The sequence below is a fragment of the Rousettus aegyptiacus genome, unplaced genomic scaffold (assembly GCF_014176215.1).
Source record: "Rousettus aegyptiacus isolate mRouAeg1 unplaced genomic scaffold, mRouAeg1.p scaffold_m13_p_12, whole genome shotgun sequence".
Classification (NCBI taxonomy): domain Eukaryota; kingdom Metazoa; phylum Chordata; class Mammalia; order Chiroptera; family Pteropodidae; genus Rousettus; species Rousettus aegyptiacus.
Window position 1 is genome coordinate 87470696 of NW_023416287.1, and position 13143 is coordinate 87483838.

Below are 13143 nucleotides of genomic sequence, written 5' to 3' on the forward strand. Positions count from 1 at the left end.
ACAGCTCTCCATCCCTCACTCTTCAGTCTGCCTGGCAGACAGCTGTGCACCGTGTTCCGGGAGCATCTTGCAGATACTTTGCAGGAGCCAGTGTGGACAAAAATGACTGTCTTAAAAATATGGTGGGTCTGTGCTCTGATTGGTGATTGCTACTCTAATCACAATGGTAGAATCAAAGAGATGGACATTTTTTTTTCACCTGCCTACTTTGTTGCAAGCCCCTCCCCCTCCTGCCCAAGTGACTTTCAGGGGACTTAAAGGGCTAACACTCTGGTTTTTTGTTCCTTCCTTTTGCCCCTTTTCCTTCTTTGAAAGATAGACATTAAAGAATAGAACATTTAATGACAACTGCACATACAGGGAAAATTAGAAAGTAATCACATGCCCAGAGAAAGGCATGGGCTCAGAAAGATGGAAGATCCCAAGTTTACACCCTAGACTGATCCATAGCTCAGAGGTAGCCTATAGTAATCAATCAAACAAACAATTAAAAATAATAATGACAACAATTAAACCCAACAAATTCTAGGAAAGGGGAAGAATGTGATTTCAAGAGTATTATTAGATTCAAATGTCCAGTGTTCAGCCAAAAAAAAAAAAAAATGGAGGCATACAAACATGGAAGTGTGGGCCATTTAAGGGGAAAAAATATAAATGGAATCTATCCCTGAAAAAGACCTGATGGCAGATGTACTAGACAAAGACTTGAAAACAACTGTTTTAAAGATGCTCAAAGAACTAATGGAGAATGTGGAAAACATCAAGAAATATCAATAAAGAGATACAAAAATTTGGGACAATTTCTCGATATGTACTGGAACTGACCTCTAATGGAGGTTAGGGCTGAGAGACTGGAGAAAGAGGTTGACAACTCCAGAATGTAAAAAAAAGAGTTTATTAAGGGAAATATGGACAGAAGGAGAGTCTTATGTAGCAGCAAGGTGGTGGATCTGAAATGTGATGAGGGCTTGACATATATAGTATCGGAACACAAGTAGCTTGTAGCCAGTTGTCACTTGCTTGTTAAGAGATATATTCCAAGCAGTAAACAATTTAATGGGCCTACTTATCTATGTGAAAACCTTCCTTTAAGGTGATATGGGCTCAGCCCTCCCAAGGTGAACTGGAGGTCAGTGAGAGCAACACCCTTCTTTAGATTGTGTTGGTCACGTCAAACACCAAAAACATTTTGCCTAATAAAAACCTAAAAAGAAATCAAAAAGAAATTCCGAAGCTTAAAATAGAGTAAGTGAAAGGAAATGTTCACGAGGAATTCAGTGGCAGATTTGAGGAGGCAGAAGAAAGAACCAGAGAACTTGAAGAGAGGACAATAGAAATTATTGAGTCTGGGTGCAGAAAGAAAAAAATAAGATAGAAGAAAAGCAAGCAGAGCTTAAGGAATTGTGGCACATCAAAAGCCAACTAAGATACATATTGTGGGAGTCTCAGAAGGAAAAGGGAGAAAAAAGGAGGCAGAGGAGATATCTGACGAAATGATGGCTGAAAATTTCTCAGATTTGATGACAGACATATAATATAAACATTTGAGAAGTTCAAAGAAATCTAGGTAAGATAAACTAAAATATATTAAACCAAGAAATATTATAATCAAATTTTCAAAAGACAAGGAAGTAATCTTGAATACTGCTGATATGATGGAAAAATGGTACAGCTGCTGTATAAAACAGTTTGCTAGTTCCTCAAAAAGCTGAAGATAGAATTACCATATGACCTAGAAATTCCACTGCTAGGTATATAACCGAAAGAATTAGAAACAAAGTCTTAAGCAGTTACTTGTACAACAGTGTTTTCTGCATGATTATTCACAATAGCTAAAGGTGGAAATAATCTATGGCTATCGATAGATAATGGATAAACAAAATATGGGATGTACGTGTAATGGAATATTACTCAGCCTTAAAAAATGGTGAAATTTTGATACATGCTACAACATGGATAAAATTTGAAACAACTTGCTAAATGAAATAAGCCAGATATGAAAAGATGCGTATTGTATGTTTCCACTTATATGAAACATCTAGACAAATTCATAAAGATAAAATGAAAATTAAAGGTTACCAGTCATTGGGGAAGAGTGGGATAGAGAGCATAATAGTTACAAAACTTCTCTTTGGGTTGTTGATAGAGTTTTGGAAATAGATAATGGTGATGTTTGCACAAATTTTTGTGGCGAATTTTGAGTTACAGTCCAACAAAATATGTAATAAGCAAACAGTAACAACAACAAACCTGCTAATCAGAAATTAGATACAATAACATTAGAAATTTTTGATTTATAGAAATATACTGACAACAAGTAATTCACATATTTCCTTTAATGTACTATTTCAAATGAAACAAAAACAAAAATTATATTCTATGAAAGTCTGACTTTTCTGCATTGTGACCTTTAAAGGCATTAAAAATATAAAGTTGCTTAACCGATTAAAATAATTTATATTAGAAAATGAGCTCCTGAGGCCAGTAACCACTTTTAATTTTAAAATTACTGAGAGCCTTAAGAGCTTTCATTAACATGTGTTATACCTGCTGAGAGTTACCATATAAATGAAAAATTACAAATTTGTTTTTATTAAATAATTAAAAACAATAAAGACTCATTTTTGTTAATATAAATATTTTATGTGAAATCATATTTTTGAAAAAAATTGTCATTCTGCATTTTTTCAAATCTATTTACTGTGTTGCCTAGTAAAAGACACGGATTCTCATATTTGCTTCTGCATTCTATTTGTTAAGATATATTGTTTCATTTGAAGAAGATGAAGAGAATCCAACCTCACATGTATATATAGCCAGAAAGGGAGGATCTAACTGACCCCTGAAAAAATCTCAACGCAGGTAGCTTTTAGCCACAATTTGAAACCATAGATCTATCTGGAAATCACATTACTGAAAAGACCTCATCATTTGTGACAGATATAGCTTCTACCTGGAGTTATTCCCATTTTCCAGGACTTAATATGAATGACACATTTTTAAGGAAACAACCACAAATATACCCACTTCGGGATAGGTATTCGCGTTTTCCCACAAAACCTTAGCTTTTCTCTAATCTTACCCTATCATAGTTAAATTTACTTACTGTTCTCACTCATTACACGGCCAACCCTTATGGGGCATAGGAAATGTATCTCCAGTCATTAGGATCAAGTCACAAGTTAAGGGAATGATGAATCACTCTTTAAAGAAAGTATGCATAATTAACTGAATGAGTGCATGAAGGAAAATATTTGAAATTCTGTTTAAAAAGAAATATGTATCTTCTTGTAAGATTTGAAAGTGATAGAAATGTCCATGCTCCGGGAAGATTTGAAGCATAGCAAGTGAGAAATTTGTGTGTGTTTGTACTGGCGAAAACTGACATCTTACAGACCTCTGGCTGTTAATTTAGAAAGTTAAAAAGCAAGCTACTTCCTGGTTTTTCTTTTTCAGTTTGCTAATGTAGTTTTTTTTTTCCAATCTTAGTATTTGGAACCTGAAAACATTTCATAAAAACCATTTAATTTATTTAGATGTAATTTCCTAAATTGAGATAATATGATGGAAGCAATTTAAAAAATACCTCTCAATAAAAAAGAAAACACTCTAGTCACACACCTAGATTTCTTACAGTAAGACTTCTTACACTTCCCTCTGACGCCTGACAGGATGATTCTATCAATACATTTTATTTATTTTCTTCTGGTTTTGTATTCATTATAAAATTCGATCTCTGAATCTGTGTGTGCATGTATGCATGTGAGAGACAGAGAGAAAAATAATATATGACCTGCAGAATACAGAGATAAAATCTTTTCTTGCAATTTTCTTAGAAATTTTACCTTCCAGTTACGTTATCATACTTAAAATTGATCATTTTTCTCCCTACAGTAATGTATAAGCATTGAACATGTAGACGTCCCTGTTTTAAAGACAAGGGCTACATGAACTGTCCACAGTTACCTAGCACAGAGTGAACACTCCAGTATCTGTACTTTGTCACTTCATCGCCTTCTCTCTTTCCTCTTCCTGTCATCAGTCCAGCGTCGCTGCCCTAGATGTGTGTCTCCCCTTCCTCACGGTAGTTTGGATGGACGTATGGCTGCCTTGGACTTTTCTTGCAGGATGAAAAGGTGGCTCGAAGCTGCTGGCGCCCTGGGGAGTTTGCCCCAGAGCTCAGTGCCAATGGCTCAGTCATCCAAGGAAACGATAGCCTCATGTGCAAGTCAGTCACAGGGCAGTTTTGGTACTTATGTTTCTAGTACCTAACCCACCTTGGCAAAGAATTCTTTCTCACGAGGACAGTGTCTGTGTGCGAGGTGGCCCCTGGGTGGGGCAAAAACACATACTTTGTAAGTGGACGCTAACTTAATTGACAAATATAGTAGAGATAAATTAAAAGCGTTTCCCCGAGTTCATATTTTTGAAGCAAATTGAGAGGCTCAAATTCAGATTCTACGTTAAAATCTGAATTTTCATTTTCTAGCATACAGCTCTTCTATAATGTATTTATTAATCGTGTATATCTTTATACATGTTAAAGAGCATGTATGTCACACACATGCACACACACACACACCACAGTCTAAGGAAAAAACACAATCATTAATTTATATAATACAAAGCAGAACACCAAGTTATCATTGTCATTTATAATAAAATGTTCTCTCTAATGGTCTTATTTGCTGAGCATTTTTTGTCTTTCAGAATGTGCATGTTATAATTTTGCTTCAATGTGGCAATTTAAAAAATGATAGTTTACTGCATTTTCCTCCTTACTGCTGTTGCTTTGTGATTGTTATCGTTATATTCATCAAACGCCACATTCACGTGCAGCCACGTGACTGTGGCCGTTGAGTATCTATAATCGCTTAGAGAGAATGGGAGGGAATTAGCTCTCAGAGAGAGTGTTTAAAGAGGGAATGAGGGATCGTTAATGTTTAAAAACAGATGAGCCATTTTCTACTTCCAGATTTCTTGTTAGATTCGCACCTACTCTGATTTTTTTTGTAGATTGGGGTAAATGCATGTATCTAGGAAGAATTTAAATGAGTACATTATACAAATGTTATATTCGGGTGGAGTATTGTGTTATATAGTATCCATGTAAGGGATTCAGTACCTGAAAATTCAGCACAATGAAAAATTTTATCCCCTCGGACTTTTGGGATCTACAGACAATGTGAAAAAATTGCCTTAAAAATAGTTTCACATAGCAGAGAGGCTCCCTTTTTCATGTAGGTCCATAATATGTGAAAGTAACAACTGAGAATGATAATACCACAAATGTCCAGATCAAATTGAAATTAGAACATGTAAGTGATATTTCAAGTTTTTTGTTTTTTGTTTTTTTTTTTTAAATTTTGTGTTTTTCTTTTTGCCAGAAAAGCAAGGCTCATTCTCCTTACATGAAGGTGCACGGATGCTAGAGCATCCAGTTTGGGAAAAGAGATCAATGGGGAGTGACATTTTTTTTTTTCCTTTTCAACTTTACTTCCTATTGGTTTATTGTCAAGAATGTCAGCTTTTTAAGATTAAAACTATAGGGGTGATATTGCTTAATAGAATCAGTTTCGAGTGTATGAATTAACAATTCGTCATATATGTATTGCTTTGTGTGTTCACCACCCAAGGTTAGATTTCTTTCCATCACCAAATATTTGACCCCATTTACCCCATGCACCTCCTATTCCCTCCTCTCTGGTAAAAACAAATCCACTGTCCTTGTCCATGAGTCTTGGTTTGTCATGTTTGTTTGTTGCTTTCAGTTTTATATTCCCGCCTATGAGCGAAATCATGTGGTTCTCATCTTTTTCTGTCTGATATATCACTTAGCATGATGTTCTCAGGATCCATCCATGTTGTCACAAATGGCAGTATTTCATCTTTTCTTATAGCTAAGTAATATTCCATGGTATATATGTATATACCACACCTTCTTTGTCCAGTCATCTGTCATAGGACATTTCAGTTGCTTCCATGTCCTGGCCACCGTAAATAATACTGCTGTGAACATTGGAGTGCATATATCTTTGCCCATAAACGTTTTCAGGTTTTTTTGGGTAAATGCCCAGAAGAGGGATTGCTGGGTCATATGGTGATTCCATTCTTAGCTTTTTGAGGAACTTCCGTACTGTTTTCCGTAGTGGCCGTACCGATTTACATTCCCACCAGCAGTGTGTAAGGGTTCCTATTTCTTCACATCCTCTCCAGCACTTGTTATTAATTGTCCTGTTGCCGATAGATATTCTAACAGGTGTGAGATGGTATCTCATTGTGGTTTTGATTTGCATTTCCCTAATAGATAATGAAGTTGAGCATTTTTATATGTCCATCGGCCATATGCACATGTTCCTGGGAGAAATCTCTTCCAGGTCCTCTAATCTTTAATTGGATTGTTTGTATTTTTCTTATCATTGAGTTGTATGAGTTTTTTATATATTTTGGATATTAGCAGGGATGTCATTTGAGAATATCTTCTCCTATTCAGATGGTTGCCCCTTTTCCTCGTTGATGCTCTCTTTTGCTGGGCAAAGCTTTTTAGTTTGATATAGTCCCATTCATTTATTTTTGCTTTTACTATACTTGCCTTCTGATTTTTTTAATTATTCACATTCAGGTTGGAAACACATGGACAAAAATCCTGAAATCAGCGTTGCTGCCTCTCCAATCCCTACAATAATCTGCTCCACTAACATTTACTGAAAACATACACTGTGAAAAGCTAAGTGTTCAAAGGAAACACACGGCCACTATCTAAAGAAGGTCATACTGACAGTTGTCAGGTCAGGAAGGGACACGTGATCGTAGAGTGTAAAGACGCAGGTGTTTTCGTATTAGAAAACAGGCATGCCGTGAAATTGCAGGAGAGACGGTTCCCACGAAGGTGTTGAGAGAAGGTTTTATGGACTAACATTCGAGTAGGGGCTTAAAGGTTGAGTGTGGTTTTGATGCAGTAGGAGGGCAGACAGTCTGAACAAAGGTAATTGGTATAAAAATGTGGCCATGTTCAGGAAATAACAAGTAGTCGATCTGAGCCCCGAAGTATGCTTCCAGATGGGGCTGACAGGTGGAATGTGGCTAGACCTTGGACAGCCTGGATTGCCACACTTAGGCATTTTGTCCCCTTAGACCATAAGGAGACCCTATATGTTTTGGAGCATCATCCAAACTCGTTTCGGAAAATGGCTGGCAGCAGAGTGAGGGATAAAAGGGGAACACATAGAAGGGAAAGGGCAGGGAGGCTGGTGAGCAGTTTCCTCTGTGGCCCAGCGGTGAGATGACGTGTCAGGAATCAAGCTGAGCACTGGTGGATGAACGGGAAGGAGGAAGGCAGGTGGGAGAAGGAGTGGCACTTCCTAAGTGGGCGTAGGGGGTGATGGTGACCTCCTGTGGGTGCCGCCAGTGACTGAAGAAGAGCACATCACCTGGAGTTCGAGATGCTTAGAGAGGGGACCATGACTTTGCTTGGAACACGCTGAGCTTCCCCCAGAATAAGCTTTGCTTCCAATAAATACCAGCATTCACAGAAAATATCCCCGGCCCCAAATCAAGTCTCACTTGTCAATATCACTTGTCTTCATGCCAGTAGCGGCTGCTTTAAAAAGCTGTTTAAAATATAAAGGAGGTTCTGTTATGATGTTTTCAAAGGATAATTGAATCATTGAGCCATCGCTGTTGTAGGTAGACTTTTTTAGCAAATACAAAAATAGTTCTTGGACGAAGGCTACAATTTAAAAACTGTATTGTGTACATTGTCTGACAATAAAACACAGCTCTTTGCGCTACTTAATATGTGATAGGACATGACATGTGATACATGCAGAGCAGTAAAGTGAACTTCATGACAGCAGAGAGGAGACTTATACATGCGCACGCTCCCCAAATCAGCCTTAAGAAGCGGCTTCCTCTTATACGCTGAGGACAACCACCTTTTATAAGGTCTTTCACTAAATGTTAATATTTTCCTTTTTTTTTCTTTGCTATATTTTCTGAAAAGTATTTCAGTGCCTCTCACTCAGGCACCAAGGCTTGTTTCGATGTGACAGGCTAATTCTAATATGTTATAAATATGAGTGGCTATAATTATCGGGCTTTTATATAAGATACAGCCACCATCTTTTCATCTTGAGCCCCTGGGAAACCATCCAGCTCAGGGTTCCGGTGCTGCTCAGGGTGGGAGCAGTGGAGAGAGAGACTTCAGGACAGGGCAGGCCCCCTGTGGCCTTCAGTGGATTGCGTGACATCAGCGAGGCCATTTTAAAGAGAAGAGTAGCTCCCGGATGAAGCAGGGCTCAGGAAAACAAAACGAAACGAAGCTGACGAAGATGTCTGCAGATTGTAAGGTGTTAAGAGGAAAGAGGTTAATCAGATGTGGAGGCCCAGTATTAAACGATGAGCTCTTTGGGTAGACCTTCATGAATCTACTTTAGCCGGACGCCTTTTAAGTCTCACAGCTAACAATCCTCGTTCTGACTTCATGCTCACCCAGTAACAGCCTGATCACAGGGTGGCTTCCCGTGTGCCGTGTCTGCAGGTGGAGTGTCTGGTTGCCTCTCCACTTAGATTGCTCATTACAAATTAATAAACCGGCGTGCATCATTCTTTCATTCTTTTTGAGCTGGGATAATGTGAGACACGTCCCCCTTCCCCTGCCTGCTGCTCCTGGGATGTTGGTAACTCAGCTTTCTAAGCCACCTAGACTTAGAGGCCACCCCACAACCCGGATGCATTTGGGGCTGCCTCCCTGTGAGCTTCTTGGGAGACGTGTCTTCCTCTCAGACTTCCAACATCTCACCGATTGCAACGTTTCTGAATAAGTTCAGTAATTGCCACGATTGTCCGGCGCAGGTCAGGAACAGACCGCCTACTTGGCAGCGTGTGGGGCCCAGTACTGTCCTACAGCCAGAGGGAACCTGCAATTCCGAGATCAATACCAGGTCACAACTGAGAGCAAAATGGAGCACTCACCAAATGAGAGACCGGAAGAGGAAAACCACGGTATGTGGTCACCCTACTTATCACTTGGGTTGCTGGGCCCATCTTGAGAGTGAACTTGAGATTTTCATTGTGATTCTTTTGTGAATCTGAGATGAGCCAGGACCAAAAGGTGCAGGTTTTTCTGTCACTGGGACACGGATCTCTCAGAACAATCTGGAACAGCTCCCTCGGGCTGTGCCCCAGCATGCCACGGCTCAGGCCTGAGCCACGGTGCCCTTCGGGCCTCGGCCCGCTGAGCTCATCCTGGGCTCACGGTGCCCTCGCCCAAGAAATCCATTCCTTAAGGACGGAAGAGGAAGTTCAAGTCTATGAAAACTCGCCGCAGTGTTAAGGTGGTTTTCTCTGGGGAGAGGGAGTGGGAATCAAAAGCAAGGAGAAACATATACTTTTTATTTATGATTTTCTGTACTGTTTGGATTTTCTTGAATTCACTTGATTTTTAATGAGAGTCTTTTTTTTTTTTTTTAAATCATTTTACTCTTTCCAAAATCCTTATAGACTTGTGCAATTGTGTGATGATGACCCCTATTGGAGGCACATAGACTTCTGAGGGAAGCAGAAATATCGGACTACGTGAGTATCATAGGGGTTTATGCAAGGCCACAGTAGAGAGAAAATATATATTTTATAAAATAGCATGACATATATGCATGATAAAATACTGTGTTATATAGACTACTATATAATACACATATGGTATGTACACACACATATATATACATATTATCAGATCTGCTACTTCCCACTCTGTTATCACTACACTGGATTTCTCTTTCTCTCCTGATTTTCTTAGCTGGGGTTTGTCACTGACGACAGTCATGCCAACGTCCCCATGGTGTGCAAAGTGAAATGTCTGGGTACAGACTTCATTTGCTGAAAAAGATTCCTTTGAGCACACTTTGCAGATGGAGACAGCTGCTGTAAAACATGTGGAATTAAATAGTACATTTCAGATTTTTTAAAGTGGAATTAATTAACATGGAAACATACACATGTGAGGGAATAAATATAGAAAAACAATTTTAATCTCGACAGCAAGTTCCTCTGATCAGCTCCATGTGTAAGGCTGCTTTCCGTTACAGCATGAGTGATCGCGTACAGTAAATATATCATTAAGGTCTAGTCCGAAGAGTGAAGCTCACTCCAGCCATGCAGGCGATAGTACCCGCAAGAAATGGGGGGCACACACGTCCTCTTGGCTCCTAGTACAGTACTACAGTGTCTCTGAAACCAATGGCCTTCCAGTCTTACTGTCTTGCAACAGATACTGAAAACATTTTCAACATTAAAAAGGAAATAATTACACCACGCTTACAGTTATTTAGATTCTGAATTCCTATGAAAGGGAAACAGGACACGTGAGAATGAAAATTGTTGATGCATGAAGGTCGGAAAATGGTGATAATGGAGAAAACCTAAAAGGCAATGGACCAAAGAGGTAGAAGGTTATTTATTTGTCTTTCAGAAACTGTTCCAGGGAAGATAAGCAGGTTCTGAGCGGCGAAACCATCCAACAACATTGGCTGGCAATGGCTCTGCCATGTTTGCCATGCGGCCTCCAAGGTCACTGTGGACTTGGCTTTTTCAGACAATGAGAAAGGGGGAGGGTTTTCCTCTTCAGCAGGTGAGGTGGGTGCTGCACATGTCGGTCCTAGTCACAGTCCACTGAGGAGAGCGTGGTTTCCTGACCTTGTGCAGGCTGAAAAATGTACTCAGGTGCTCACAAAATAAGAGAAAGACTGGTATCGATGGGTCATTGCCTGTCTTGACCTTCGCTGTGGATATTTTTTTACCCTTTCACTATATATTAGAATTTATTTAATATAGACAAAAAAATCAATAATAATCAAGGCCTATTTCCAGACAACCATTCATTCCTTTGGATGTCCAGCAAAACCCCAGTTTTTTAAGAAATGAAGAGGGAGTCATGACATAAAACTGAAGGCCCTAGGACGTCACTTGGCATAAGCAGTTCTTTGTGAGAAAAATCAGGGGTTCCCATCCTGAGCAGACAGAGGGTGCATCTCATGTGGCCGCCAATGCCAGACGCTTCACGAAGAGGAACAAACCTCCCGTAATACACTTAATTTCGCAGTGCTGCACTGCGGGGGGAGCATCTCCCTGCCCCATCTGGCGAGCAGCGTCCGCCCTGGAGCAGGAAGACGGCTCGCCGCTGTAACTCGGTCCTGGCTCGTGTGCTGGAACCGCAGGCGCTGGGCTTCCTCGTGCGGATGTCTGGTGACCTTCAGGGCCGTTCGCTCTCATTCATTTCCTCTTGCCTAGAGTTACCCAGGTTAAAAATGGTATTAATCCTTGAAAAAAATTATGAGTGTTTAATACATCGCACTGCCTTGTTTTATTAGCTACAGGTCACCTGGTCTTTTGAAAAACTCTTCTATTTATATTTTGCATTGTCCCCAGTGGTTTGAGAGATACAGTTGATACATTTTTTTTTTCCAAAATGTAACATCGGCTCCATTTCCTCTATGCCAAATGTCTGTGTTTATTTTCCATGACAACTTATAGTCATGAACCAACTTCCATGCTGCTAATTTCACTGTAAATTTCATCGTGTTACCAGACACCCTCTGGACTCAACTCTTATAGATCAATACACCGAATTTATATTTGACAGGGTGCTATTAGCATCAGTATCAGGAAGGTAATTAACTTCCCAAACAGAAATATCATTTCCTATCTTTATTATTAATAGCGTGCATATCTTGAAGAAATGCTTCTCTTTTCGTCTAACTCACATCAAAAGAACTTGTGGCTAAATTTCAAAGTCCATATGAATTCTATACTTTAGGGACATGATTTGTTGGCAGAGTATACTTTTAACGTGTATTAGGAAAAGAGCGAGTTGAAGAATACATAAATAGCCCACCATGGAAAGAGCCACACTTAGGAACACAGTATGGATGCCACACGAAGAAAGAGCTCAGTATTAAATACCACTGAGAATTTAGATCATCTCTTCTGAAGTCGTAGAGCCCGTCCCTATTTAAATGACCGTGAAATTCACTTAAAGGTCAGTGTTCACTTTAGTGAAGCAAAGGCCACTGAGTTCTCAGTGACGAAGTAATGTGCCCTCACAATTTAGGTGACCACCACGGGCGAGACCTGTGCTGTGTGCTCCATGACAGAAAAATGTGCAGTGTCTCTATATATTTGCACTTGTTTATTTTTTTGTGATGTTACTATGCGCCAAAGTAGTTTAAATTAATATTTAAACATAACTCACTTACTGACTTGAGTGCATACGCTGTGCAGGATTCTCCACTAAATTCTTTGAATATGAACGAGGAATATTACCTATCCTCGATGACGACGGTTCTAATGGGGATAAGAAGAAAAATATTCTGAGGTAAAAGTTCTAACGTAGAAAGCTCACCACCGCATGTAAATGGGAGATCTGGGATTGAGCGGGGCTCCTGGAATAATTCTCCTGAACTTTAACACAGTAATAAGTCTGGCGAACTGAAAGAGCTGGAATCGATGCTACTAATTCAAAGCATCTAATTCCGTGAAAGAAAAAAAACCTCATCTGCTCCTCCGTGATGTTTGCCTAATGTTTTTATCTCAACAAATGCATTGAGGATATTTTATTTTAAAAGTATATGAGGTCTTTGAAACTACTCCTTTTAAGATTTATTTTTTAACCATTTCATAAGCCCTCATTAAAAATGATAGTCATTTAAATCAACTTATGCTGCTTTTTATGTAATTAATCTGTTATCATTTGAACATTTTAATTTTTCTTCATTTCTTTATTTTGAGAGTAAAACTATCTTAGTTTTAAACTGCTTATGTAATTTTATGCCTAAATAAGAAGACAGTTTATCAAACTTTGGCTAACCATCAGCTAGCTTAAAATCACTTCCTCCTTCATGGATGTTTTTCCTTAATAATTGTCTTCATTGTTCTGTATGTAGCATGTGTGCCTAAAGAATTTTTTTTTAATCTACCTAAATGACATTGAGAATTCCTCAGGTGTCAGGAAGACACAGAAATATAGGTGTGACTTAATAACTGCCCAAGTACTGTTTTTCCTTACTGTCATTCATATAACTATCTTGTAGTTTCTTCGGTCATTATGGCCTACTTTTCAATAGCACCATGTCCTAAGGTCCAGTGTAT